Source organism: Lutra lutra, chromosome 3 (assembly GCF_902655055.1).
Source record: "Lutra lutra chromosome 3, mLutLut1.2, whole genome shotgun sequence".
NCBI classification, from domain to species: domain Eukaryota; kingdom Metazoa; phylum Chordata; class Mammalia; order Carnivora; family Mustelidae; genus Lutra; species Lutra lutra.
The window spans coordinates 38344770-38372380 of NC_062280.1; the positions used below are offsets into that span (position 1 = coordinate 38344770).

Genomic DNA, 27611 nt, shown 5'->3' on the forward strand with positions numbered 1-27611 from the left:
TTTTTTAAAAAATGCTATATAGGGGATAAAAATATATGTTTATAAAGCTGTAAAAAAAAAAAAAAAGAAAAAGAAAAAAGAAAGGATGAATACCCAAGTTTTGTAGCAACATGGACGGGACTGGAAGAGATTATGCTGAGTGAAATAAGTCAAGCAGAGAAAGTCAATTATCATATGGTTTCACTTATTTGTGTTGCATAACAAATAGCATGGAGGACAAGGGGAGATGGAGAGGAGAAGGGAGTTGAGGGAAATTGGAAGGGGAGGTGAACCATGAGAGACTATGGACTCTGAAAAACGATCTGAGAATTTTGAGGGGGTGTGGGGTGGGAGGTTGGGGGCACCAGGTTGTGGGTATTGTAGAGGGCACGGATTGCATGGAGCACTGGGTGTGGTGCAAAAATAATGAATATTGTTATGCTAAAATAAAAAAATTAAAAAAAAATGCTATATAATTCTGTAGAAGAGTCCTCCCTCTGAAGGTTATTTTAAAAATTCTATTCAACTATTAAATTTACTTAGCCAGTAGTAATCTAAATGAATGAGTAGTTAAAAATATACATGGTATGGTTTGCTAGATTGTTTGCTTCCATTTCCTCAAGAACATTTACTGAACTCACGTCCACAAACCAGGCACTCACTTAGATCTCCAGGTTACAAAGATGGCGCAGTCTTCGTTTCTACTGCACCAAACTTTGAGTCAAGAGCAGTGATCCTTAACCAGTTTTGAAACCAGAGGCTTCATAATTTCGCAGGGGCTTTTTCCAAGTACATACTGCCAGGCTGCAACACAAGTGCTTCAGAATCAATGATCCAGGATGGTCCTCTGGCAGGCATGTTTTTTAAAGGATTCCCTGAGTAATTCAAACACCGCTTCCAGTTAAGAACCACTGGCCTGGTAGAAAAACTAATCTAAGGAACATAAGTAATATTATATCACGTGGAATTAGAGGCACGCATTTGAGCCTCTGAAAGCACATTTTACACATCTATTTTTGAAAGTCTCGGTGATTCTGTGTTATTTAGACAATCTTTATACTCTCTGGCTCATCCTAAGTCTCCAAAATTCTTGGAGACAATTCTTTTTTTTTTTTTTTAAAGATTTTATTTATTTATTTATTTGTCAGAGAGAGAGAGAGAGAGAGCACAGGCAGACAGAGTGGCAGGCAGAGGCAGAGGGAGAAGCAGGCTCCCCACAGAACAAGGAGCCCGATGTGGGACTCGATCCCAGGACGATGGGATCATGACCTGAGCCGAAGGCAGCTGCTTAACCAACTGAGCCACCCAGGCGTCCCGAAAAATTCTTGGAGACAATTCTGATAAAGGTTTCTATATTAGCTTTGTTTGCTCCGTAAGACTGTGAGTATTTTGGCCCTCAAATGTTTCAGTAAACTATTAAAGAAATCAATCTTTGCAACGGTGTGTCGCATACTACTATGTAATTCCTAATTATGTCACTGAATCCCCCAAAGTAAGTCAAAAGGACATGCATGCTATTTTCAGCAGTATACTGCTCATGAGATGAGAATGTCGTCTGGCGGCTCCTTCCAGGTAAGAGTGTAATTTCAGTAAGTTGTTGGCACCTCCCTTTGATCCCGTCTCAGGGAAAATGCTTGGAGCTGCTCATAATGAAAAGTAATACTGTCCAATTTAAGTTTCATCAAACTGCAGCTGAGTTAGAGCAAAGCAGCCCTCAGGAAATCCCACATGCCAAGAGCGAGAACTGCGCCCTTTACAGGCAGCAGGAAGAATCTGAAATGAAATAGAGCTCATTTTTTAAGTTCTTTGGGGGCTTTATAAGTGATCATTTGAAAGTTGTTGAAAAGCCAGTGTGTTTCTTTGACACAACACTCAAACTGATGGGCACTTCTAGCACACTTGAAAGAAATGCGGAGCAAATGGTCACTATTTTTTCTCTTCCTTAATAACATGAAACCAATATACCTAACATAATTCATGATACAGACTGAGATAGAAAAGCTTGTCCTCATATTCGGAATTCTAAGATCCATAGGCCGACGAATCAACTGGAGACAAAACAGATGAAGTCTGAATGCGGAGGACACTCCGGTTGTGTTTCTAGAGCTTTCTCAGAATGGGCTTTTGGCAACACCAGCATCTTCTATGGTCCTTCCAAAAAAACACTACAGAACTGCTCCTACACAGCAGGCCATGGTGGCACTCGAGCAAAAGCCTGGTTTAAATTAACAATAAGCAAGGGAAAGAGCAAGCTGAGATTTAGAAAGAAAGATGAGATTTCAGAAAGAAAGTAAGGAGCAGGGAAGGAGGGAGGAAGACTGAAGAGGAATAACAAAGCATAAGACAGGAAGTGCGTGAGATCCCAGGAAAGGAGACCCTCACACAGGAACACAAAGAAAGCAGAAATGGAGAAGGAAGGCAAAGGCTCTCCACCCAAAGTCTCAGGGGCTCTCCCACTTACGTCACGTTTTCTCACCTTCTCCTTCTCATGAGAAAATATATTCTTCATCCCAACCACAACAAATATAAGACTAGAGTTCTTTGAAAATGTTCATGAATAAACATATATTTAAATCATCATTGTGTATGGTTCAAGTCTATGATTCTGACTATGAGGCAAAAATATTGAGTCACTTTACGTGACAGATCATGCGCTTCAGTGAGTAAACCTGCGCGGTGGGGTGGGTGGGATGGACAGCAGCATGGGGATGGAGGGAAGCTGAGCTCATCCGTTCAACATCCAGCAGATGCATATCTGGCTCTAAGTAAGAGGCTGCTTTTAGGGTGAGCTCCAAAGGCTGAGAAAGAGCCAGCCAAGAGAGCTGAGGAGGTCATATGTCACATGAAGAAGGAGGTCAAGTGTCACATGGAGGAGGAGGTCACCAAGTCACATGGATGAGGGGGACATGTGTCCCATGGATGAGGAGGTGATATGTCACATGAAGGAAGAGGTCAGCGTGTCACACTGATGATATCAATATGTCATATGGAGGAGAAGGTCATGTGTCACTTGGAGGAAGAGGTCAGTGTGTCACACAGATGAGGACATCAGGGTGTCAATAGCCAGCACCTTGATGAGGACAGAGAGGCAGAAAGGGCCAGATCAGGTGATGTGAATATTTAAAAGGCCTCATCTGAATACAGACGGTGTTGCACTACTGGGACAGGGAAGGGCGCCTCGGGATCAGAGAGAGAGAGAACAGGGCCCAGAATCAAGATTTACAGGCCAACGTTCACGATATAAACTTAGCTATGTATTGACATCAGACCACAACAGAATTGTGCTAGGATAATTAACTAAAACAAATAGCTACATGATTTTTCCATGGTGGGGTTGATAAGAAAAGACAAGATTTCTGCAGCATGAAGGACATCTAGAACTACGTGAAGACCACTTCAGCATTGAGAGGGGGAACTGTAGTACCTGACCAAAAAAAAAAAAAAAAAAAAAAAAGTTTCAAGGATGCCACATAGTTCAACTCAATATTCAGATGTTGGGAAAGAAAGAGAAGAGGGAGGGAGGGAAGGGTAGGAGGGAGAGAAAAGATACTGCTTACCTTGGAGAGCTCCCCTCTACTTGCTATCAACCAGATGATTTCCCTAATGCATTCTAAAACCATAATGAAGGAAAACTTTCTCCAAAGATTATCCAGAGATCTGTTAACACCCTCAAGTAACTAGTTACGGTGACAAATAAAAGTAGGTTTCCTTCCCCCTCTCCCCATTCCTTCTCCCCTAACTCTACACAAGAACATACAAATGCTTTGCCCTGCCCACAACCCCACACTGTGCTCATTAACAAGGTAATAAAATGTTCTGCCATCATCACAGCCCTTTCAAACCAGTGACTTTCCCAAACTCACCTCCCCTGGTGCCAATGAGAAGTTGAGAGCAACTGAAAGGGGGTCTGGTCATTATCTCCGGGGTGGAGTGGTCAAGCGTTGTTCGGAGCATACAAGATGGCTGGCTCCAGGCCATTAACTGTTTATTTTACCAAGTGTCTTCTTTAATATTAACACTAAAGAGTCTTTAAATGGACTTTGTAGTTAATACCTCATTGGGATTAACAGCAAATGAGATTTGCATTTCTCACTTCAGTGGTTTGACTAAAGACCATTTTCTTTCCTGTTAAAGGAAAACATACATGCAAAACAAAATTCTGGCCGTGAATACTTGAGCAGTAGGTGTTGGAAACAGACTGCTGACTTTTCCTATTAAGACTTGGCGAGTCACTTGGCATAAACCTATAACCTATAAAAACTGTTCACAGTCCAGGAAGTCCCATGGCTGGCAGAAGATAGGCATGAAAAGCTTGAAATATTGTGGATTCCTGCTCCAACTGGAGACCCAGGGTTTCTGCATTCACATAATCACTGGGAAGTCAAACACCCCCAATCCCACACCTGGTTCCACAAAAGCAGGGATGAAATGGCATATGTGCACCAACTTTTTTTAAGAGGGAGGATGGAGATTAGTGCAAAGCTTAAGAAGCTGGTCAGGATACCCAGGGATTCGTGACTCCATACTTGTGGGCTGAGAAGCATAACCTGAGAACTAACTCGTCTTCTGGCAATGTCAGTCCAGAGGCAACGACAGAGATTGGGGCAGGGAGCAAATATGAACCTAGACCAAGTCCAGGGCCATGTGATACTAAAGCAAGGCTTACTAATACCCTTCGCTATTTTGCATGTGTGCTGAATGCCAGCAGACCAGGAAGGAGTTAAGGGGGAAAGGTTACTACAGACCAAAAAAGCTATCATGATACCCATGTAGAACCCGGCCACCCTGACCATCCCAGGACCTCATTCAAGGACCATCTGTCTATTCTAAACAAAGCTTTCTTTAGATTTCCATGTAAAGACTAGGTTCTGCCATTGTTTACTTGCCTGCTTACTCTGAAGTTTTGATACTTAAAGAAGCACCTTGCTTTTTGGAAAATTCACTCATACGGACTATCTCATTTTCTGTGGGTTCCTGAGTAAGGGAGGGCCCAAAATGCTTTCTGAATTAGGAGACACATTGGCGCATAACAGTAATGGACCAAATATGTCTACCATTGCAACTCATCTGAATCATTGGGTGGATTACCCCTGGCTGAATGATGATGAAAAGTATATACTAAGTAATATCATTTGCTCCAAAGTAAAAGAAATTGCAAAGATAAGGGAAGCTATTGTTGGAAAGAGAAAAAAAATACAATCCACCTGCTATCACCTGAAGATAGAATGACTGATTCTCAGCAAATCTTACTGTCAGACACAGCAGCCCTTCCCCACTGCCTCCCAGCTTTATCAGCATCTCATTGGCACCTTCTGTCTATTCATCCTATAGAGAGGCTCTGAAAATTCAATATCAAAACACAGGCTCATGAAATGAACAAAAATTTTATATGGAGACTCCTTAGGTTGACGTTCTATACTTTTCCAAAAGAAATAGTTATTCCCACAATAAAGGGTTACTAGCCCAGAGTGCTGTATTTCTGTTTAACTATTTTTTTTTCCAAGAAGATGTTCATGTCCCACCACACTCCATTCTCTATAAATATTAGACTAAATCATTTCTCCAAAGTTGAAACTGGAATACTTGAGTTGGGAGTAACAGCTAGTTGCCTAGTGGTTCATTTTCTCCCCACATCCTTTGAATAACAGCATTGGGAGTTTGTACTGAGAACTGGGCCACCCGGTTAAAGAACATGCCTCTCCTCAGTTACTCAGGGACAAGATGTGTGATGTTTTTGTGACGTACAACCACGAAGACTGAGCAACGGCTGCCCTGTCCATTCCCCACGCCCCTGCATCCCATTGCCCTATGACAGTGGGGGAAGTCAGTCTGAATCCAGAGATGGAGTCTGTGTGGTGAGGGTGTAGAATTGTCCTCTTGGGCCTGGACTCACTACCTCTAAACTCTAACATAAGAGAGAGATGAACTGGCAACTTGTTTAAGCCAATATATTTGAGGTCTCTCTATTGCAACAGATTAGACTGTGTTGTAATCCATGCAGATGTGCAAAGGAATCATACAAACTCCTTCCCCGTGCTGCCTCTGCCCCTTGACTCAGAAGGAATCACCACGTAGCTACTCCTTCACGTTGCAATCTCACGAAATACTAATTCCATCACTTCCCCCTCTCCTTTGTCTTCCTTAGTACTCACAAAGCAGGGCTGACCATGAGAGTGGCTCCTCTATGAGACAGGGGAGGAGTGGGAGAGAACTGAGCACAAGCTTAGGAAAAACACCTAATGTCATTCCTTTTATCATACAGGGTTATACTAAACATACACATTAACAGGTAGGTATAATCTATCATTTAATTGTAACATTTTATTTATTCTATAGGTGGTATAAGTTTCACATTACAGAAGTGAGTAACTGCCCACAATATCTACTGATTAACTCCAAATGAGTGCTCCTTAATTAGTGGCTTTACTATTTATACTAACATGAGTAACCAGGCCCAAGTGCCTACATGAGGTTAATGGGAGGTTATACAGGCTCTACCACCAGATGTTCAACTTCTCCCCAGCTCTGAATTTGAGAGAGTTATTTACACCATTCACGCCTCAGATTCTTTCTCTCTGAAAGAGAGATAATAACACTACCTATTTCCTGGACTGGTGGTTATGATTAAAGGTCTCAGTATGGGCAAAGCTCTTAGTGCAGTGCAACTAAGTAGTAAGAACTCTGTAAGGCATCTTCATCACCATCACCATCATCATCATCATCACTGCCATCATCATCATCACCATCATCCCCACCACCGTCACCATCACCATCATTATCATCACTACCATCACCATCATCACCATCACATCACCACCATCATCACCATCACCACCATCAACATCACCACCAATATAACCATCATTACCACCATCACCACCACCACCATCATCATCACCACCAACATCATCACCATCACTACCACCATAACCACCGTTATCACCGTTATTATCATCATCATCATCATCACCATCATCATCACTACCATCACATCACCACCATCATCACCATCACCACCACCATCATCATCATCATCACCATCACCATCATCATCACCACCACTGTCACAGTCAGTTCAGTGTAGGTTGCTAATGGAATACCATAGGTTGGCTGGTTTAAACAACAAATATTTATTTCTCATAGTTTTGGAAACTGGAAGTCTGAGATCAGAGTGCCAGCATGGTCAGGATCTTGGTGAGGATTCTCTTGCTGGTTTAGAGACAGCTGTCTTTTTTCCATACCCTCAATTGGTCCCTTCCTCTTCTTATAAAGGCACAATCTCATTATGAGGGCTCCATTTTCATGACCTAATCTAACCCTAAACACCTGCCAAAGGCTCCACATCCAAAAATCATTACACTGGGGAGTAGGGTTTCAATATATGAATTTGAAGGGTACACATTCAGTCCATAGCAACCATCACCTCCATCGTCACTCCCATCGTCATCATCATCATCATCATCATCACCACTCCCTCATCATCACCTCCTCATCATCCTTATCACCACCGCTCCCATCATCATCACTCCCATCATTATGACCATCATCATCATCATCCCCCATCACCACCCCCACCACTACCACCACCATCATCACTATAATCCACAGCAACATCAACAACTAACATCTACTTAAAGTGGGATCCTCAATGGAATGTACACTTGTGTAAATACACAATATTTCTGAGGAAATACTCTGGGAAAGTATGGTTCCTGAGAAAACAGCAGTGCTGGGATGCAAGCATGTAGGTCATTTAGAGAATCCCCTAACTCAGTTTCTGTGATGTCAAACCTTTTAAATGGAATTTTTTAAAATTATTTCCTACTTTTCAAAATTATTGTTAGAATTTTAAAAAAATGCCCAAACAAAAGTACAACACATTCATAATAATGTGACTTTCATTATCTACCCTTTTGAATAATACATGTCTAGGTTCTGCTTTAAAAAGCTAGGCTCTAGGGTACATTTAAAGTTGTAAAAGAAAAATATGTGAATAAATGACATATGGCTACACTTCATAGGATTAAAGATATTTTTTTAAAGTATAACCAGCAATTAATATAAGAAACATTTAATTGTATAAAATGGCATAAAAATAGTCAAATTAGAGTCTTTTTTGAAGCAAAATTTACAGCTGGGCCTGTCAAACCTCTCCATGTGCCTATTTCTGGCATTAAGTAATCTTCATTTAGGAGGAAAAAGAAAACTCATTGCATATGAAAACCATGTCCTAATTGGACACATTTTTTAATGCCAGTTCCTGAACACCCATTGATAGAACATGAAAATTAATTTGCGCTTTCCTTTGAAATTTTGTTGGCTCACACAGAATATACAATTGAAATTCTTCACTTATTTAATCTTTTTCAATGTCTATTCGATCGCCTTTTCATAATCAGTTAGAATTGTATCACTTAATCTTCCATTAGTACAGTTTCAACTCATCAAATACCAGTAAATCAATTGCTAAATTACTATGAAACTCATATACAATTACCCACCACATCCAGTCATTAATACGCAATGAATGCATTCTGATTAATGGCATTACTATGAATGCCAAAATAATTAATCACTTCTCTGTGTTGATGTGAGGGTAATGGGAGATTATAAATGCACAGCTAATTGGGCTGCAGATGACTTTATAAATGCTAGGGAGTCAGGGAACCAGGCCTTCAGATGAGCTAACATAAAAAGCTGTTGATTGACATGTTTGCCTTCCGGGCTGTGGCAAGCGTTTTGCTCACAATCTTTCAACCACCTTTGTTCTATTGCATTCATTTGCTCTGCTTTGATTCAAAATCCCACATTTAAGTGGCCACCAAGAAGACGGTCTGGTACCTTCAAGGTCATATGAAAGAAGTTACCTGAATTTACAAGTGTTTGGCAAGAGTTCCAATTTGAGATGCGCTTCCTTCTTGAATTATGCATGACATCTTTATCTTCCAGTGCATGTATTATTGTACTAAAAATAAAACTAGCCAATGTATTCCAGTGAAGCCCCAATGGTATGCCATGATTTGAAAGAAAAACAACTGGGAGGGATGGAGAGGTTGACTCAGATTCAGCCTGTCTGGTTGGGCTATTTCTAGCTCCTCTTAGCCCTGTCACCACAGGAACAGTCACACCTCGACCTCAGTCCCCAAGATTCTTAGAGGCAGCCTTGCCTACCTGCTCCACTTTCTGGAGCTCCAGAAAGTTCTCTACCACTCAGCCCCTCTCCTGTCCAGCTTACAAACACCTACAATCAGAATCACCTATAGGGTTTATTTAACAAATGGTTATATTGGCTACACCCCGACCCAGTAAATCAGAGTATCTAGGGATGTGGTCAAAAACACCCACGGGTGCAGCTACCTGGTATGTTGTCTTAAGGATGACTTTTTTTCTGCCAAGTTAAACTGCATGTATTTCAATAGCGACCATCTGCAGGGTGAATGTGTTTACCAATTCCTTCCCTATAATAGTTCCTTTTTGCGTGGCTCTTAATGGGGCCTCCAAAGCCTGGTGAGTGTGATCCAGCCTACCTCTCTACCACATCTCTACCTCTCTCGCCCTTGTTCTCTGAGCTCCAGCCTTGAGGCTCCGATGCCATTTCTCTGATATTATGCATTGTCTCCAGCCACAGGGCCTTTGCACATACAGCCTTTTGCCTGGAAGGATTTCCCCATTGCCTAGTTAATCTTTTAACCTAACTACCTTTCTTCAAGATAGTGATCCCCACGACCCCCAGGGTTATGTCAGATTTTTATTATCAACTAGAATCACGGCACAGTGACTTACTGCAGTGTGCTTATCACACTTGTAATTTTCTTTTTATTTGTGGAATCATTTATTACCTGTTGCTTCACTAAAACGTCCAATTCGTGAGGGCAGGGATTTTTATTTGTTTTATTCACAGCTCTATTGCCAGAGCCAAGCAGGCGCCCAACTCAGCAGGTTCCCAATAAATATTTTGGGGAAGAAAGGAAGGAGGGAAGACAAGTGAGGGGCTTGAATGTGGCACCAGCAAGTATGAGGATACAAGTGGCGCCTGGGTGGCTCAGTGGGTTAAGCCCCTGCCTTCAGCTCAGGTCATGATCTCAGGGTCCTGGGATCTAGCCCTGCATCAGGCTTTTTGCTCAGCGGGGAGCCTGCTTCCTCCTCTCTCTCTGCCTGCCTCTCTGCCTACTTGTGATCTCTGTCAAATAAATAAATAAAATCTTTTTTAAAAAATATGAGGATAGGGACGCCTGGGTAGCTCAGTTGGTTGGACGACTGCCTTCGGCTCAGGTCATGATCCCGGAGTTCCGGGATCGAGTCCCGCATCGGGCTCCCAGCTCCATGGGGAGTCTGCTTCTCCCTCTGACCTTCTCACTCATGCTCTCTCTCACTGTCTCTCTCTCAAATAAATAAATAAAATCTTTAAAAAAAAAATATGAGGATATGAGAGGGACAAAGTAGCTAAGAGAAATAAGGAACCCGGAAAAGAATGCTGGTAGTGACAGCAAGAAATTCCTCTGACCTCCGGCTTTAACTAACAGCTTTGGTGGACGGAGTAATCACTACCAGCTCTGACCACGAACCAAAGCGGTTTCAACCTCAGCCAGGAGCTTCCCTGAGCCCAGAGCCCAAACCAACTTAGGTGGCAAGCCTCATTATAAACTCTGCCCTGCTCCAGACCACAAACATCACCACCAGTCCTGCTCCGGGGCTTACCAAGCAAGAATAAATTACACACGGTCCCTGTTCCCAATCAGCTCTCTCTCAAAATCAAGTTAATTCTGTGTCCTGGCAGCTTAATGGGCTGCAAAGGGCTTCCTTTATCTGTCTGGAGCAGATTTTACTTATGCTTCAGTCTTTACAAAAGTCCTGGGAATGCTATCTGATCATCAATTCTTTCTGGGATACTCAATGTAGCAAATTAAAAATCCAAGCCATCTTCTTTACAAAGTTGACTGCCCCAAAATCCTAATCTGACTTTGATTGAACAGATGCCCTTCAGTACTAGAAACTCTAACAGGAAGCACAACGTATGAGACAAAGACCCCAAAACAAAGAAACGAAGAATAAGTGATCTGACACATCAAGTGGGTCCTGGCCTTTACTAGCTTCCATTTATTTTTTTAAATTAACTTTATCAAGGGATAACTTACATGCAATAAGATACAGCGAGTTTTCACAAATGTAAAAACTCTTGTAATTATCACCCAGGTCAAGATATAGAATATGTTTTTCTTTAAGATATATTGATTTGGGGCATTGGGTGGCTCAGGTCAGGATCTCAGGGTCCTGGGATCAAGCCCCGTGTTGGGCTCCCTGCTCAGCGGGGAGTCTGCTTGAGATTCTCTCTCCCTATGCCCCTCCCCCTGCCTGTGCGCACACACTCTCTCTTTGTCTCTTTCAAGAAATCAATTTTACTTCTTTGAGAGAAAGAAAGAGCAAGAGAGTGGGGGAAGGGCAGAGGAAGACCCTTCAAGCAGACTCCCCACTGAGCTGGGAGCCGACCTGAAGGTCGATCTCAAGACCCTGAGATCAGGACCTGAGCAAAAACCAAAGGTCAGATGCCTTAACCCTACTGAGCCACCCAGGTGCCCCTACAATATAGTTTTCTTAATTGAAGTACAGTTGACATACAATATGTTAGCTTCAGGTGTGCAACAAAGTGATTCAATACTTTTACACATTACTCAGTGCTCTCAGTAAGCGTAGTCCCCATCTGTCACCATACAATGCTATTACAATATCATTGACTATATTCCCTGTGTTGGGCTTTACATCCCTCTGAGTTGCTTATTTTATTTTATTTTTTTTAAGATTTTATTTATTTGACAGAGAGAGAGAGATCACAAGTAGGCAGAGAGGCAGGCAGAGAGAGAGAGGGGAGGAAGCAGGCTCCCTGTGGAGCAGAGAGCCTGATGCAGGGCTCGATCCCAGGACTCTGGGATCATGACCTGAGCCGAAGGCAGAGGCTTTAACCCACTGAGCCACCCAGGCACCCGAGTTGCTTATTTTATAACTGCACGTATGTACCTCTTAATGTCTTTCCCTTATTTCATTCATCCCCTCTAACTTCCATATCTAATGCCAACAGTAGACCCCCACCTTGATAAAAGGGTCACCTACCCTCACAGAAGGAGAGCTGGCTTCCTCCTGCATAATGAAGCTTTGGGCTCAGGCATGTTAGTAGGAGCCAAGCACACCTTAACATTCTAAAGGAAATGCTCCTTACAATCCAACCATCCCAGGTGTAAAACGAATATGTCACAGAGATGAAAAGTACAACATAGGGGAGGAGAATCAATAACACTGAAATAGAATCAGTAATACTGAAATAACGTTGTTTGGCAACAGAAAATACACTTGTCATGGTGAACACTGCATAAAATACAGAATTGTTGAATCACCAGGATGTGCACCTGAAACTAAGATCACATTGTCTATTGACTGAAATAATAAACATTTTTTTAAGAAGGGAAAAAGACAATGATCCCATTAGTAGAAAATTAGTTCATGATTTTGCCAGTTGTTTTTATTCATGAATACTAGCTATGTATTATATCCTTCCTAAACACTCGCATTATTTCCAACTCTAAGGATTGTTTCTTTCCAAACTAATTGTCCAGTTTCATGCCTCCTTACCTGCTCACACGCACCCCCTCCAAGCTATCTACCCTTTAATACTCATCCACCTGTCACATCCTTGAAATCATATGTGTGCGTATCCACGTCTGTCTCTGTAGGAGCAAGTCTACAATGGATGTGCATCTCGGCCTGTGTACGTACACAAGTGGCCATCCGTGTGTGTGCACACGCATACACACACATGTGCACCAGTGCGTGTATCTACATACGACGGATGGGCAGGTGGAGACACGTGCACCTACGGGTCTCCACAACACAGTCCATAAAATAGAATCAGATCCACAAAACCTAGAGCAAGCCTAAACCAAACATTTCGGAAGGCTGTGGTTGTCTTGAGAGAAATGGGTCCGCTCAAATTTCCTGTGTCCTTGGATCTGGGAATCCAGATTCGCACCAGATGCTCAGTGGCAGGAGACTCCCTGACCTGCTTCAGCTGGCTGGTTTTTTGGTTGTTTTGTGTAAGTTTGAGTTGGGTTTCTATGCCTATGAAATAACCCCCCTCCGGTTACTTACCGGGAATTCACAATGTATTTAATGTATTCAGTCGATCAGTGTTTACTGGATGCCTGCGTCCCCCAGGCACCACGTCAAGTGGTTGTGATACAAGACGAAACAGGCCAGACTTAGTCTCTTGCTCTCCCCGTGCTTGTATTCTACCAGGAATATACATACTGTGCGTTGGAAAGGGATACGTTCTGTGCGGGAAGAGGAGAGCAGAGCAAGGAGGTGTGGGGTACTGGGGCACAGAGGAGAAAGGGAAGAAAGGGGGCTGCCGCTGAATGAGGGGGTGGCCAGGACAGGTGCAAGTAAGCAAGGCCACGGGGCACGTCAGGGAGTGAGCCTGCACGGGCGGGGGGCTGGTGCAAGGGACCAGAGCAGGGAGGACTCCTGGGGAGATCGAGAAATGGTGGAAGTGGTGGGAGCAAGAGAGAAGAACAGGAGAGCGAGGGGTCCGAGAATGAAGGGACAGACCTATGAGACCTCGTGGGACTTTCCGTCTTGGCTTCTAAGATGTGGCAGAGTCAAACAGGAGACCCTGGGGACTGGGAGCAGACCTGAGGTGTCATTACGGCCCAGCTATGGGGGCAGGTGTAAGAGCAGAGCGGCTGGTCAGGAGGTTCTGACAATAACCCAGGAGAAAGGCTGGGGGCCAGGTGTAGAGCAGGGCCGTAGAGAGATGCAGTCAGATCCTAGATACGGTGAAGTTGGAGAGAAAGGACTTCATGGTCAATGGATGTGTGGCAGGAAAGATAAAAGTTCAAGAGTGATGCTGAGGTTTGGGGTGTGACTGACTGGCAGGAGGAAACGTCTGACCAGAGCTGGGAAGGCCACCCTCAGATTGGCCCTGCCTCTAAGATCTCCAACCTTGAACTTAACCTCTCTGATTCCCTTTTCCTTCTCATGCCCTGCCACCACCATCTTCCTAGTCTCCCCACTCTGCCAGCTGCCTCGCCTTCTCTCCCAGATGCCAACCCAGCGTAAACATCGTCATCCCCCAAAATTCCCCACCCGCCTACTCCTTCTCACTGGGGAGCTTCCTTCATTCCCAGAAGCTTCACTTCTAAGCTCCAAGCCGAGGAGCCCTAGCTCTCCACCTATAGCCACAGCCTCCCTCCTGAGCTGGGGTTCTCCGTTTCCAAGGGCCTGCTCAAGGCCACAGACACGGTGAAACTGACTGCAGCTGCTCTTTTCAAAGAAAGGCCTTTCTTCCCAACAGAAATACCACCCAGCTTGAAACTCCAATATCTAGCACTTCCGACTTTGCCTATCTGTCTCCTTGTTTCCCTGACACACAACCATGTCTAGAGAATCGACCTTCCCAATGTCCCTGGTATCCAGGGTCCTGCTTTCTGCTGCCACCCCTGCCTGACTTTGACCCTTCCTGATCCCACCAAAATCTACTCCACAGCGCTCACCGTATGATACCAGCACCCCTGCCCCTACCTGCCTGTGCTCCTCCTCCTTTATAGTCTGGCTCCCACCTCCTGTCCTCTTCCAAATCTTCCATGGCTCCCTTCTTGAAATCCATTGCTCCAGCCAAACTGGTCTCCCTCCCACATCATCATTCACACCAGTCCTCCTACCCTGAACACCTTTCCCTCTTTCACCTACTCCTCAGTTCAAGGCCAAGCTCAAAATATGCAAATCTAAAGCCTGAGCTTTCTGCTTGATTATTCTTCCCTTCTGAGTTCATGTAGCCCTTAAATGACACAATTCATCTGATATTTACTATACATTCTTTTTATCTTCTCATTTACCTCTTTACGTGTTCTTTATCATCTCGAAAGTATTACTAGCTAACAAGGGTAGTAATTGCTTACCATACGAATATTTACACTCTTCTGACTTCTGCTTCTAAGGGGGAAGGACTTTTGCTTGCTGGGTCAGTTCCCAGGAAAGTTCTTTGGAGTGGAGAACCCCAGGAATGTCCAAGACAGAAGAACTAAAAGCAAACAAACCCAAGAGACTATACTGATCTACAGAACAAAGGGCCAGGAAAGCAAGAACAAAAAGATGGGAAAAGCCTCAAAGCCCAGGTGGGTGTTAGGCTGAGATTTTGGCCAGTAGACATTGAGAGTGGGGGAAGATAATTCCACAAAGCAAGTGCCAAACACATGGAGACTATTAAGAGTGCAGTGAGGAGGAGAGAAGATGGATAATATTTTTGCTGCATGATAGTAATGAATTCTCCCCACTGCTATTCGTGTTCTCCCAAAAAGATGAGTAAAGATTCCGTTATTTAAATAAATAAAGATACTGTTATTTCAATCCATTATTGGCTACTGGACTGGGTTTGTCTGATGTGACTTTATCCACAAGGCTAAGCCATGGGACAATGAGAGTTATCTGGGTTACATAATGAGTATGTCCTGCCTGCCTAGCGGCTAAAATCTCTCAAATCCAGGAACTGGGATCTTAGATTTCTTTGTAGCCCCAGTGATGAGCACAGTGCCTTAAAAGTGGTAATTTATCTGGGTGCCTGTGTGGCTCAGTGGGTTAAGCCTCTGCCTTTGGCTCAGGTCATGATCTCAGGGTCCTGGGATCGAGTCCTGCATCGGGCTCTCTGCTCAGCAGGGAGCCTATTTCCTCCTCTCTCTCTGCCTGCCTCTCTGCCTACTTGTGATTTCTGTCTGTCAAATAAATAAATAAAAACATTTTTTTAAAAAGTGGTAATTTATTAATAAACGTTGGTTGATGGTAAACAGGGATATGGATGGACGAGACGAGGATCCCGATCCTGTTTTTTAACACGATAATGTTCCAGAGGCTGGTATCTATTATTACTGATGTAGCCAAACAGTATTTGTCAGTGTATTTATTTAAAGATATTTTCCATTTGTCTACCGAGCAAATATAACTTTTGTAGGTCAAACTCACAATTATGGCATTAAAAGAGGACGACCATGAGTGTCCTGCTTGTTAGGGGATGTATGTGAATACCGAAAATACCATGGCATTCAAAACCCAAATGTCAGAGAGAGCATTAGAGATGAGAAAGCAAGAGAGTCTTTTTGAAATGCAATCCTAATTATTTATATTCTTCACCAAAAACTAGACAATTTTCTCCTGCTGATGTGACCTATATTGGTCCATTTACTTGCTACTCTCGGTTTTAGACCCAAGAGCTCTGTGAAAAACAATTCAACTATTATGATCTTGGGTCAAAGTCAAATGATTACTTCTAAAGCATCCCTGATGGGTTTTCAAAATATTTGTCTTTTCTGGAAAATCCTTTGCCCCATTCTCAGAGAATAATTCTGACTTTATAAAAAGTCTACGATAAATGGAATTTAAATATCTCCCTTCAGCAAATGGAAATGGGAAAGCAAAAGAATCTGAGAGGAGATGGCAATGGAATCAGGGCTTGCAGCCTTCTGGACTACAAAAGTTCTTTGTAAAACATCCAGCAGGAGAAATGTCACTAGAAACTGACCACGAGGTAGAGATCGTGACAGCAGCAACTGCTCATCATTCCCCATCACCCCATCCACCATTTTACATGGACTCAGATGTACAAATGCAATAATACAATGAAACTCTCCCATTTACTAGGACTCTGATGAGCAAGTACTTTAAATATCATCTGCTTAAAGAGATTTGTACCGTCTGTGGGTGCCTGGGTGGCTCAGTCGGTTAAGCATCCGCCTTCGGCTCAGGTCATGATCTCAGGGCCCTAGGATTGAGCCCCATGTTGGACTCGTCTCAGTGGGGGGCCTACTTCTCCCTCTCCCTGTGCTGCTCCACCTTTTTGTGCGCTCTCTCTCTCTCTCCCTTTCTGTGTCAATAAATAAATAAAATATTTTCCAAGGGAAAAAGAGAGAGAGAGAGAGAGAGAGATTTGTACTGTTCTTTCTCTGGAAACTGTTAATGACCATTTTCCTCCTTTGCGGAGATGGCTAAGCATTCCAGATCACTAAGGAAGTTGCTAAAAGGTGTATCTAAACACGAAGTTGGATCCAGTTAACAGCAACTAGCCACAAGCTGATGCAAGGGCAACAAGACACTATTCCAAAGGTGACCTGGCTATCCTGAGTGAAAACTGGAAGAAAGTGAAGGACAATTTGATAATATGCATCAAAGTTGTTATTAAAATATACAAACCGTTTGATCCAGCAAATTCTTGATCTGGAAACTTAACCCAAAAAAAATCATCGGAAAAGATACAGAGATGAGGTTATAATAGTGTTTGAAATTCTGTCTTTAAAGGCAGAAGAAATGAAGGAGCTAACTGTTTAACCATAGCATATTGGTTAAATAAATTACAGTACACAGATTCTATGGAACACTATAGAGCCATTAAGAAGGATACGACAGATTTAAAGCTTTTAACACAGAAGAATGTTAGTGATGTGTTAAGTGAAAAAGGCAAAAAAATAAACAGTATACAATGTGTTCCTCTTTCCAAAAGAGTATGAATATTTTTTATATTTATACTATCTATTGTCATAGAGCTTTTTTAATTTTCAAAAGAGAGTAAATTGGAAACTCACCTTTGGGTGAGAGAAAACCGTAGTCCCAGGTTGAGCCCTGAGACTCAATCTCTTTCTTTCTCTTTCCCTCCTTCCCTCCCCTCCCCTCTCCCCCCCCCATTGCAATGGAGAAAAAGAGGTACCTAATAGAGGGGCAGAAATTTGGCTATAAACATGGAAATTCATGACATTATTTTCTTAGTTGAAATTTGCACTGACATAAAGTTAAGAAAAGATGTCACAGGGAACTGGTAAGGCTCTGAGAAGGTGTTTCTCTAAGTTAAAGATAAAAACACGATTCAATCAAAGTCTATGGATTAGATTCGGGTTAAAACTAATATCAGTTAAGGAATAATGTATTTCTTTTCAGAGTTAAGTTGTTTAAAATATAAATATAATTTTCCTTATTACTTAATTTTGTCAAAGTAATCTATAAGTAAAATGACATACTTCTATTTTTTTAAACAAAAGGCTGAGGGAGAGAAAGAGATAATGGGGCAGAGCGAGGAGGGAGAAAGGGAGAATTTATGGTTACAAAGACATACCTGGAGTTTGCTTCTCGAAACCAAGCCAGTCCCTCCACCTGTTGCCTCAGACCCACACAAGAGAATTACCCCGCAGTCTCTTTGTTCTCCTAAATTCTGAAACTGGTGTTCGAAATCTACAGAACCAGCTTTCTGACTTACAGTCATGCTAAGAGACATGGACCCTGACTGGTTCTACTCTATCCTATGGTTATCCTTTACTTCCTGATTAGTTTCCAGAATTTGCAAAAGTTATGGTGTGTGAAAGAATGACCTGAGGAGCTTGCAAAAGACTCCAACGTGGAACAGCCAGCTCTGTGGGTAGACCAGCAAGCTGCCTGATTCCAGCCTGTCCTGCAGGGTAAGACAAACATCTTGGTCTTCACTCACCTGCCCTGATGCCACCACAGCCGAGGCAACCGAAGCTCCATGTTGGCTCAGGGAACCTTAGATAGTCACCTCTAGCAATCACGCATGTCCACAATGGAATGTGTTTTTGTTAACAATGCTTAATTTATCACCACAATCAATAGGTACCAATACACAAATGATGCGTACCATGACAATTTTAGGAAAACGAGAGCAAGGCATTGAAGTGCAAAGCCAGCTAACAAAAAATTCTAATATTCATTACCAGTAATAAAAAGAGCAAAAAGAGTAATCATGATTGCTAATAATATAGAAATGTAGTTTCAAATTAAAATTTAATTTAATAGGAATCTCCCAACTAGACAAATAGGAACTATAAGAACTTTATCCCAATTATGCTATGCAGGGCAGTCTTTTACCTATCCTTATATTTTATATTCGTTCCAACTATTGCTCTTGATTTAAACTTTTCCAAGTTTCTTCTCTGTATTGCAGGGAGTTCAAAAGACCATATTCAACTGTGGTTTTAAGGTGACCATGAAAATGTGAGACATTTGCATTTTCTTTGTTAAATCTTAAGGTCTCAGCAAAAGAAGATGCTAATTATTTTATAGCTAGTATCCCTTCTGAATTTTCTTTGACCCTGTTACCCCAGGCCGCCAGAGCAAGACATCTTAGAGGACAAAATATAAAATGTAGCATTCCCAAAAGAATGATGGAAAGTTCTTCCGTCTTTCTTTCCTTTTCCTTTTTTGTATTTGAATTTCATACATGTTTAATGTAATAAAGGGGGGGAAGTCTAAATGTCATCAAGGTGGGTTGCAAAAATCTACAAAGAATTCTTAAGATTGACATTCACAGGGGCGCCTGGGTGCTCAGTTGGTTAAGCCACTGCCTTTAGCTCGGGTCATGATCCCGGAGTCCTGGGATCGAGTCCCACGGTGGGCTCCCAGCTCTGCGGGGAGTCTGCTTCTCCCTCTGACCTTCTCCCCTCTCATGCTCTCTCTCTCTCTCTCTCTCTCAAATAAATAAATAAAATATTAAAAAAAAAAAGATTGACATTCACAGCTGGGAGTTTTCTTCACATGGCATTCACTGCGCAGAATAACTGTTACTTATGAACCAAATGCAATCCCTCAGGTGGGTACCAAATGGCCATCATGGTCCAAGAAGCTATGGTATGGTCCCTTCTCTCTAGAAATTCACAGTCTAATTAAAGATATAAAATCAACATCCAAAAAAAAAAAAAAAAGAGGATCGAGAACATTCAGATGCTACATTGTGTGATGTTGGCTGACAATAGGATTATCAGATGGGAAAGTGAGACTTAGCTGATAAAGCAAAAATGTCAAGAGTTAAAAGAAGCAGAAGGAGACAGAGCTGGGGGGGGAAGATACCAGAGACAAGATGACAGAGAGACCAGAACAAACAGGAATGGGCAGGGCTCGGTGAGATGAACAGCTGAAAAGGCCAACCAGCAACTTAGACCACAGAATTCAGAGGCAGAGGTAAAAACAGCCCCACTGAGGGCTGGCATCAGTCCATAAGAACTGGGAAGAACTTCTGGGAATATTAAAAAGACAGACAGGGTCCAGACCGCAGAGACAAAACCTATCAGGGAACAGCAGTCAGACAGGGTGACAGTGGCGAAGGGATTACTCGGGACAGTGGGACCTTAGGCTTGCAAGAAATCAGATTTCACTCAAGAAGCTAGAGGAGGCTCAGTGCCTGTGGGCTTAGAGTGGAAGGTTCCAGCTCACTGTACAAAGGGCCACAGTCCTCGGAAGCCCAGATTTAGATGGCCAGGGGTGTACTGGATTGGGTCCACCTTCACAAACAGGAGCTAGTAAAATATTGCTAGTTGGGGTATCTGGGTGGCTCAGTCAGTTAAGCGTCTGCCTTCAGCTCAGCTCATGATCCCAAGGCCCTGGGACTGAGCCCTGTATCAGGCTCCCTGCCCAGCGGGGAGGCTGCTTCTCCTTCTGCCTCTGCCCCTCCCCTGCTCGTGTGCTCGCGCTTCTCTTTCAAATAAATAAATATAATCTTTTAAAAAAAAATTGCTTGTTTGATAATGACCTCCAGACTCTCTGGAGTCTAAAGAAAGGAAGCCTAAGGGCTTCATGCATGTAAGCAAGGTCTGATTCTGCAAGAAGGGGTAATTTTAGAAACTAGTCTGATAGCAACCTATGTATGTGAATGATGAATTATAGCATTTCTGAGAATCAATCCTACTTTACTGGGTCAGAGCTAGGACGCAAATACCCATCCTTATTCTAATGGTCTTAAAAGACATCACCATCACGAAGGTGTTATCAAGGTACAGTAAAAGAATATACTAAAATTTTAAATGCCCCAATGAGTATCTTCTTTCTTTATAGCCTAATTTATTCTATAAGATCTGAGGAGCTCACAGAGAATGCATGCCATTAAATAGTGAGATACTAACTAAAATGGACATCAGAGCCTGGAAAAATACAACTAAAGAGTGTGTGAAGAGAGATAAGCAGGCCGTAAAATCTTCACAGTTGTAAGAGGCGAATTATCAATTTGGTTCTGCATCTCCCAGTGGCCTTTCCAACAAGTAAGAGGAAAATATATGCCAAGCATCTTTTACTCCACCTGGGAATCCTTCCCTCTGACAAGTCCTGGTCTAGCCCTGGCCTTTTTCTCTTCAAACCCCTTCCCTGTCACCCTGTGTCGTTCAGATGCTGGAGCGATGTGGTCCTTGTGGCCAGGGGCCAATCACGCAGAGCTGGAAACTAGCCACTAACAACATGGAGAACCCTAGCAGCAGGAGAGGGGCAGTGCCTGACCTATGTATCACCTGGCTATTTTCAACTCCCAAGAAACAAAAGAATCCATCAAGAAATGGCTGAGATAGGGGCACCTGGGTGGCTCAGTGGGTTAAGCCTCTGCCTTCGGCTCAGGTCATGATCTCAGGGTCCTGGGATCGAGCCCCGCATCGGGCTCTCTGCTCAGCGGTGAGCCTGCTTCCCTCTGTCTCTGCCTGCCTCTCTGCCTACCTGTGATCTCTCTCTCTCTCTGTCAAATGAATAAAAATAAAAAATTAAAAAATTAAAAATAAATAAATAAATAATAAATAAAAATTTAAAAATTTTTAAAAATAAATAAATAAATAAAATAAAAAAGAAATGGCTGAGATTAAGTAAGATGTCTGTCTAGGAGATCTGATGTCTAAATGACTAAAACAAGCCCATGCAAAAAAAAATGCAGGGCAAATACTGATCACAATGCATGACTTCGGGAAGCTCTCCAGCCAAGCTATGATGTTAAGAAATCTCCTGTCCGTCCTTTCCTTTGGAATATTTCCCGTTTGAATACTGCCCAACATCCTTACCCTAACTGGTGTGGTCCTCATGGTGTCTCCTGTCTTGTTGGGACACATTCCCCCAAAACATTTTCTTCATCAAACTTACAGGATGAAACATCCCAGCTCCTACGGACTTGCTTCCAAAGCTTACTTTTTTTTTTTTTTTTCCCCAAAGCTTACATTTTAAAGGTCAAGGCTCACAGGAAGAGTTTATCCAGAGAGAGAGGGAGAGCATTCAGGATCAAGAAAAGAGAGCTTTATTGAAGGATTCCAAAGGACCACCTGGAAATTCATGGCAAAGATAAGACGCTTGTTGAAGAGAAACAGAACCCAGGAAATAAAATTCATACCTGGAGCACTTTATAGGAATTTGCTCGCATCCACGACGAGAGGCAGCTGGAGGAACGGATGGAGTATGTAGGTGACTCCATCACACACATACTGAAATTAAATCCCATCTCCAGGTGTGATGGCCATTAAACAATTTCTAGCACTATCACTAAATTACCTTAATGACACAGACTCCTGTGCCGTCAAAATGCCACACACCACACTTTGTTCATCCAAGGAGACCGCTTTGCCTGTTCTATCTCTTCCTGGCAGTTAGGCGCTCCTTCCTTTGAATCCTGGGCCCCTTTGGCACCTCCCTTGTCTACAGCACTTCTGTCTGTCTTTGTTGCCCCATTCACTCACTCAGAGACCACACCTAAGTCATCTTTACATTTCCAGGCTGGCACAGTGCCTGGGAGATGTGAGGCAGCAATGTGTAGTTTCTAACCTGATGCAGAACTGAGTACTTCCCACAGCCCGGCTGCCTACAACTGTAGGTAAATAAAAGTAGGTTAAGTTTCTTGATACGGGGACAAGGGAAGCCGGTACATTTGCCAAAAGAAACCACACTCAATGAGCAGAGAATGTTGAAAAGCAAATGTATTGTCATGGGATCACATGCATAGCTTAAAGTGGAGGTTCTAAAATTTGGGGACTTGGATATCTTTGAGAAGCCAGTGAATTCTGGGCTCTGTCCGAAGAAGGCTGCATAAACACATAAAACTCTCCAGTGCAGGAAGTGCATGGGATTCTCAAAAAGTGACCTTTGAACCCCATGGCCACCCTAAAATCATGGTCCAACTAAGCCAGATAAGGAACTTCTGCCTAGGAATAAAGCATCAGTTGGTTGTGTATTAAAAATTCTGTAATTTTTTTTAAAGTCAGTATAAACTGTTGGACTACAAAAGACTGTATCTCCAAGGAAATAACATAGTGCCAGGGAGGATAAATCTACCAGGGAAATCTGATCTAAACCCTGAGGCTGGGAAGGGCCATCACACCAGTGCCGTCTTACCAAAGGAAAAGAAAGTTCTCAGCCTTCAGTGCACCTGCCAATGTACCATGTTATTCCTCCTTATTTGTCAAGAGAAGAAAATAAAAGAGAATGTACTGCTTGAGAAATCATTTTGCAAGACAAGAATCTTTTTAAGCTGAAAACATAGAATCAAGGCAACTCAAAGTGCTCTGCAGGTCCCAGGAGGCACAAAAGGGTCATAGGCAGAATGGGAAAATTTCTAATCTAGTTAAGACATCTGTTAAAAAGACCTAAAGTCATTATTTCTAGGGTCCTGCAGCTAATTTAGTATCTACAGTCCTGACGAAGCCAGCCCAGCTCCTACAAGGACATTGCTATGAGCTAATGCTACATACCACTCACTTCTTTGTGAAATTAAAGCAGATCTTCAAGCCCTAAGAGCAGCTTTTTAGTAGGTCACAAATGAAATACCACTGTGTGCGGATTAAACATAAAAATGCACTTATTTTTATGAGATAAATTAGATGTTAAAAATGTACTAAAAATTGTAAGAAAGGATGATACAAAGGCAGTCAAAGGTGATAGGGGAAAATCGTGATTTAGAGGCAGGAGAAGAGGAGCGAAGACAGAAAGACAAGTATAAGCAGCTAGACCACCGTCAGGGAAGAACGGAGAAGAGAATGAGCTGCATTGAAACAAAAATAGTCTCAAAGACGAGGAAAGAAACAAAGAACCAGACTGAGGTGACAAGAGATATGGATTATAAAAGAGAGAAGTGTGAAGGAAAAAGCGGGGTTTCTCTGAACAGGCAGGTGAACAAAAGTATGGGTAAAGCAGACTTGCCCACCTGGGTTTTCTGATCAAAAGAAGCATGAGAATATTCCAGGGTTGTCTGTGTGTCTGGAAGAATTTATGAGAGTTTAAGAGGATTTGAGAATCCAGGTAGACCAGAATCTGGGGCTGGCCCCTTTTCTCCTAAAGCCTCCAAATCAGGAGAGTTCAAATGAGGTCTTGGAGAGGAACCGATGTGGGGGGCACTGAGGCTTGGAGAAGGTGGGGAAGGGGGAGGCCCAGGAGGGGAGGGGACAGGCAGTGGGTGGACAGAGTTCACCAAGGAGAAGTACTGGGAGGTACACCTAGGGGCAGGTGACCAGAGAAAGAAAAGCCTAGAAAAGGAGTTCAATGGGGCTTTCACCCTGAGGAAATGTTCTCACACAGAGGCCACATAGCAGACGGCTGCCTTGGCCCTCATCCCTGAGAGTGTCTGTCAGAGCAATGTGTCCAAGCAACTCCAAGTAAAAACAAACAAACAAACAAACAAAAATATCTCACATAAGACAGGCAACTGCTTGTCACAGAAATCCTTCCTATCTGGGGACACAAACCATTGGGCAGATCAATCACTCAGGGGGCTCCCAGGCTCCTTGGCTGCTGGCCACAGAGCAGACAACACTACACGAAGGTCAGTTTGGTCACTGACCTTAAAACAGTGCATAAAGTAGATAACATAGTTGAAAGAAGCACATTTAGGAAAAGCCGAGGGGATGATGGAGAAGGCAGGAGTGTGGCAACTGGATGACAACACAGGGGGAAAGGGGTTGACGCGCTGAGGCACAGAAGGAAGAGCTACACACTTCATGAAATATTTTATCATTTCTTTCTTTCCATGAAAGAGTATAAATATTCATAAGGCAATGGTAACGAAGGGAAACTGTTTTTAAACATCCAGTGGAGTGTCTCTGAAATAGCTCAAATACAAGGACATCATCATCATCTGGAACACACAGAACACTCACAGGCTCTTGGCAATAAACTTTTAAAGAGAATAATTGTTAAAAGCAGGTGACAGTGACCAAGTTCATCTCCCAAAGACACAGAAGGGACTCCTCTGCTCTGTTGGGTAGAAGTATTAAAATACCTGTGGTCATTCAGTTCTGTATGGAACCCATCAAGAGGGAAGGACAGAGAGGGACAGTCAATTCCCCCAAGTGCCTTTCTTTCTAGAAAGGAGCGGAAGTGACCAAAATACAGCACCGTAACTCTGGAACTTTACTTTCCCTTTGGTGTGGAAGTTTCCTCCCACCCGCACTGGCCTCCCTTTGTTCATCTGTCAACTGAATGCTGTTATACTCTGCAGAATAGTCTTTTGGTACTGAGCTAAACTGTATTCATGTCTAGAGAGCCCAGTATTGTAAAAAGGAATCATTTTAGGAAGCTGCCTTTTAAAAAAAAATTTAACAAAAGGAGCATTAAACACGTCAATGTAGTAAGCATAAGACTTCCACGATGGCTACAGAAGATAAATCTAGTTTCTTTGAGATAAAAAAGACTTTGTCAAGGAAGTCCTTGTCAGTGTGTGGGTGTAACCAATCTTGAATTGTGAGGAAGCTAGCCATTCTTCCTCAGGAGCCTGTGACAAGACTGTCCCCTACCTTAAGAAAAAATAACACTGAAAGATTGTGAGCTCCAATATAAAGCTACATAAAACACACTTAAAATTTTCAACTTGGGAAATTTAAAAAGACATCAGATCACATCTTTTTCAAATGGAACATAATGGTTTAGAGAAAGAAAGGATGTTACTCAATATCATTGTATCCTCGTCATAACCTGAATATAATTTTTGAGAAAAAAAATTCCTTAGCTATTAATATACCAAAATAAATTTTTAAAGATTTTTCCTCTGAGGAGCAATACATTTCAACCCAAGATAAAATTTTTTCATTAGCAAAATGAGCGCAAATTTTATTGGAGTTCATAAAATTCCTCGTATCTCAAGAGCATAAAATTATATCAGTGCTCGAAAATCCATCTTTATTGATCTCTGTCCTTACCCCCAACCTAAGTCTGAAGTGATAGTCCTGTTACAACCAAACATAATATCGAATGTAAGCTAACATTTTAAATGGATGTCTTCTGGTAACACTAATGACATTTGCAACACTGGTGATAGCACTACATTCTTGCAAAATATTAGCTCCATGTTCCAGGATTTTAATCCACTAAAAAAAGAAAACTTAAAAAATCAATACATAATAAAATTGAAACTATTTACCAAGATATACAAACTATATCCTTGTAGATAAATTATTATAAGAGACAAGGGAAGTAAATAATAGTTACTTGCAAAGTTTGGGGGAGTAAAATTTAGATTTGACTTGGACAATATTACATCATGCTGGTAATCCAATATCCATCAGAACAGACACATACTGGTCTGAAGTTAAACACCTTACCCTCTTTTTCCCATATGTCCATTCCCTGCCTTGATTTCTCCATCCAATCCCTGCTCCCCCAAACCCACACCACATTGGGATTTCCAACAACCGAGAAATGGCCTTCTCATCAGAGAAGCGTTGGTCAAGTAGAAATACAATACAAATTATATAGAACTGGGTATTTCCTTTTATCAGTTTACCTTCATTATGATATTTGCATCAAATACATATCTTAAAGAGTATATCTTGCAGGATACTTTCCATTTAATTTATCAAAATATTTAGGGTATCTCAGGAAAAAACAGAGGAAGTACCCTAAGCAGCCTAGAATCTTCCCAAGTATTTGTAATGTACACTCACACATCCATCATCACACCGAACCCTCACAACAACCCTGAAACACAAACGCTGTCTCTGCCCACTCTGGGGGAGGACTGTTGGAATATATGACCAGACAGGAGAAGGTATTAACAGCAGAATGCAGGGGGCTGCTTGGGGGCACAGGACTGGGATGGGTGGAGTCTGAACTTGACCTTGCGTCTCTGAGTTGAGGCTGCTCCAGAAACAAGCTCTAAGAAAGCAGCTGATGATATGGGCCTGCTGGGGGGCCGGAGTTACAAGTTCTAACCACAGAGGGATGAAGACAACACAGGATGCAGTCAGAATGCCAACCAGGGGAAGGTCCTCCAGAAACTGCCCAGGAGCAGCCCTTGGGAGGCAGGGGGCAGTGGGTGGGAGTCTCCCTTTATGAAGGCCATTTCTACACCAGGGCAGAGGAATCTGAAAACAGCTAATTGAGCACGTGGTAGTTTAGGGAAGGATCAACTGTAGATTTACGTATATTTGGGAAAGTGAAAAGTCAAATGCCACCCATGAGGGAGCAGAGGGGGTGGGGAAGAGGAACCGCAGAGGGAGCTGGAATCCCCAAGTTACTTGTGAGCTGGAGGCTCAGCTCTAGCAAATGGCTTCCGAGGTGCTATGCCTAGGGCTCTAGGTAAGGCCTAACTCAGGTGAGAACAGGGTTTTTCTAAGAGACCACCATTCAGGGCCTCAAGTTGCCCACAGGTCCTAGAGAAAGCAGACTAGAGTCAAGAAGAAAGCAGACCCGAGCTTTAAGTGCCAAAGGTCCACGCCGCCTTGTCCAGAGCTGGATTTCAGTCTCAGGATTTCAGAGCACGTGCTTTGTTCACACTGAGCCACATGGAAAATATTATCTTAGAAATCAATTTTGATCATAAGCAAAACCTCACCTAAAGTGGAAGGAACAGGGGTGATATCTAGAACGCAGAT

General features: G+C 42.7%; 1 protein-coding gene across 1 annotated transcript in view; it reads right to left on the reverse strand.

Annotated features, from left to right (window-relative positions):
- The window catches only part of DNER (delta/notch like EGF repeat containing), a 327654-nt gene that overhangs the window by 159047 nt on the left and 140996 nt on the right, over positions 1-27611 (reverse strand).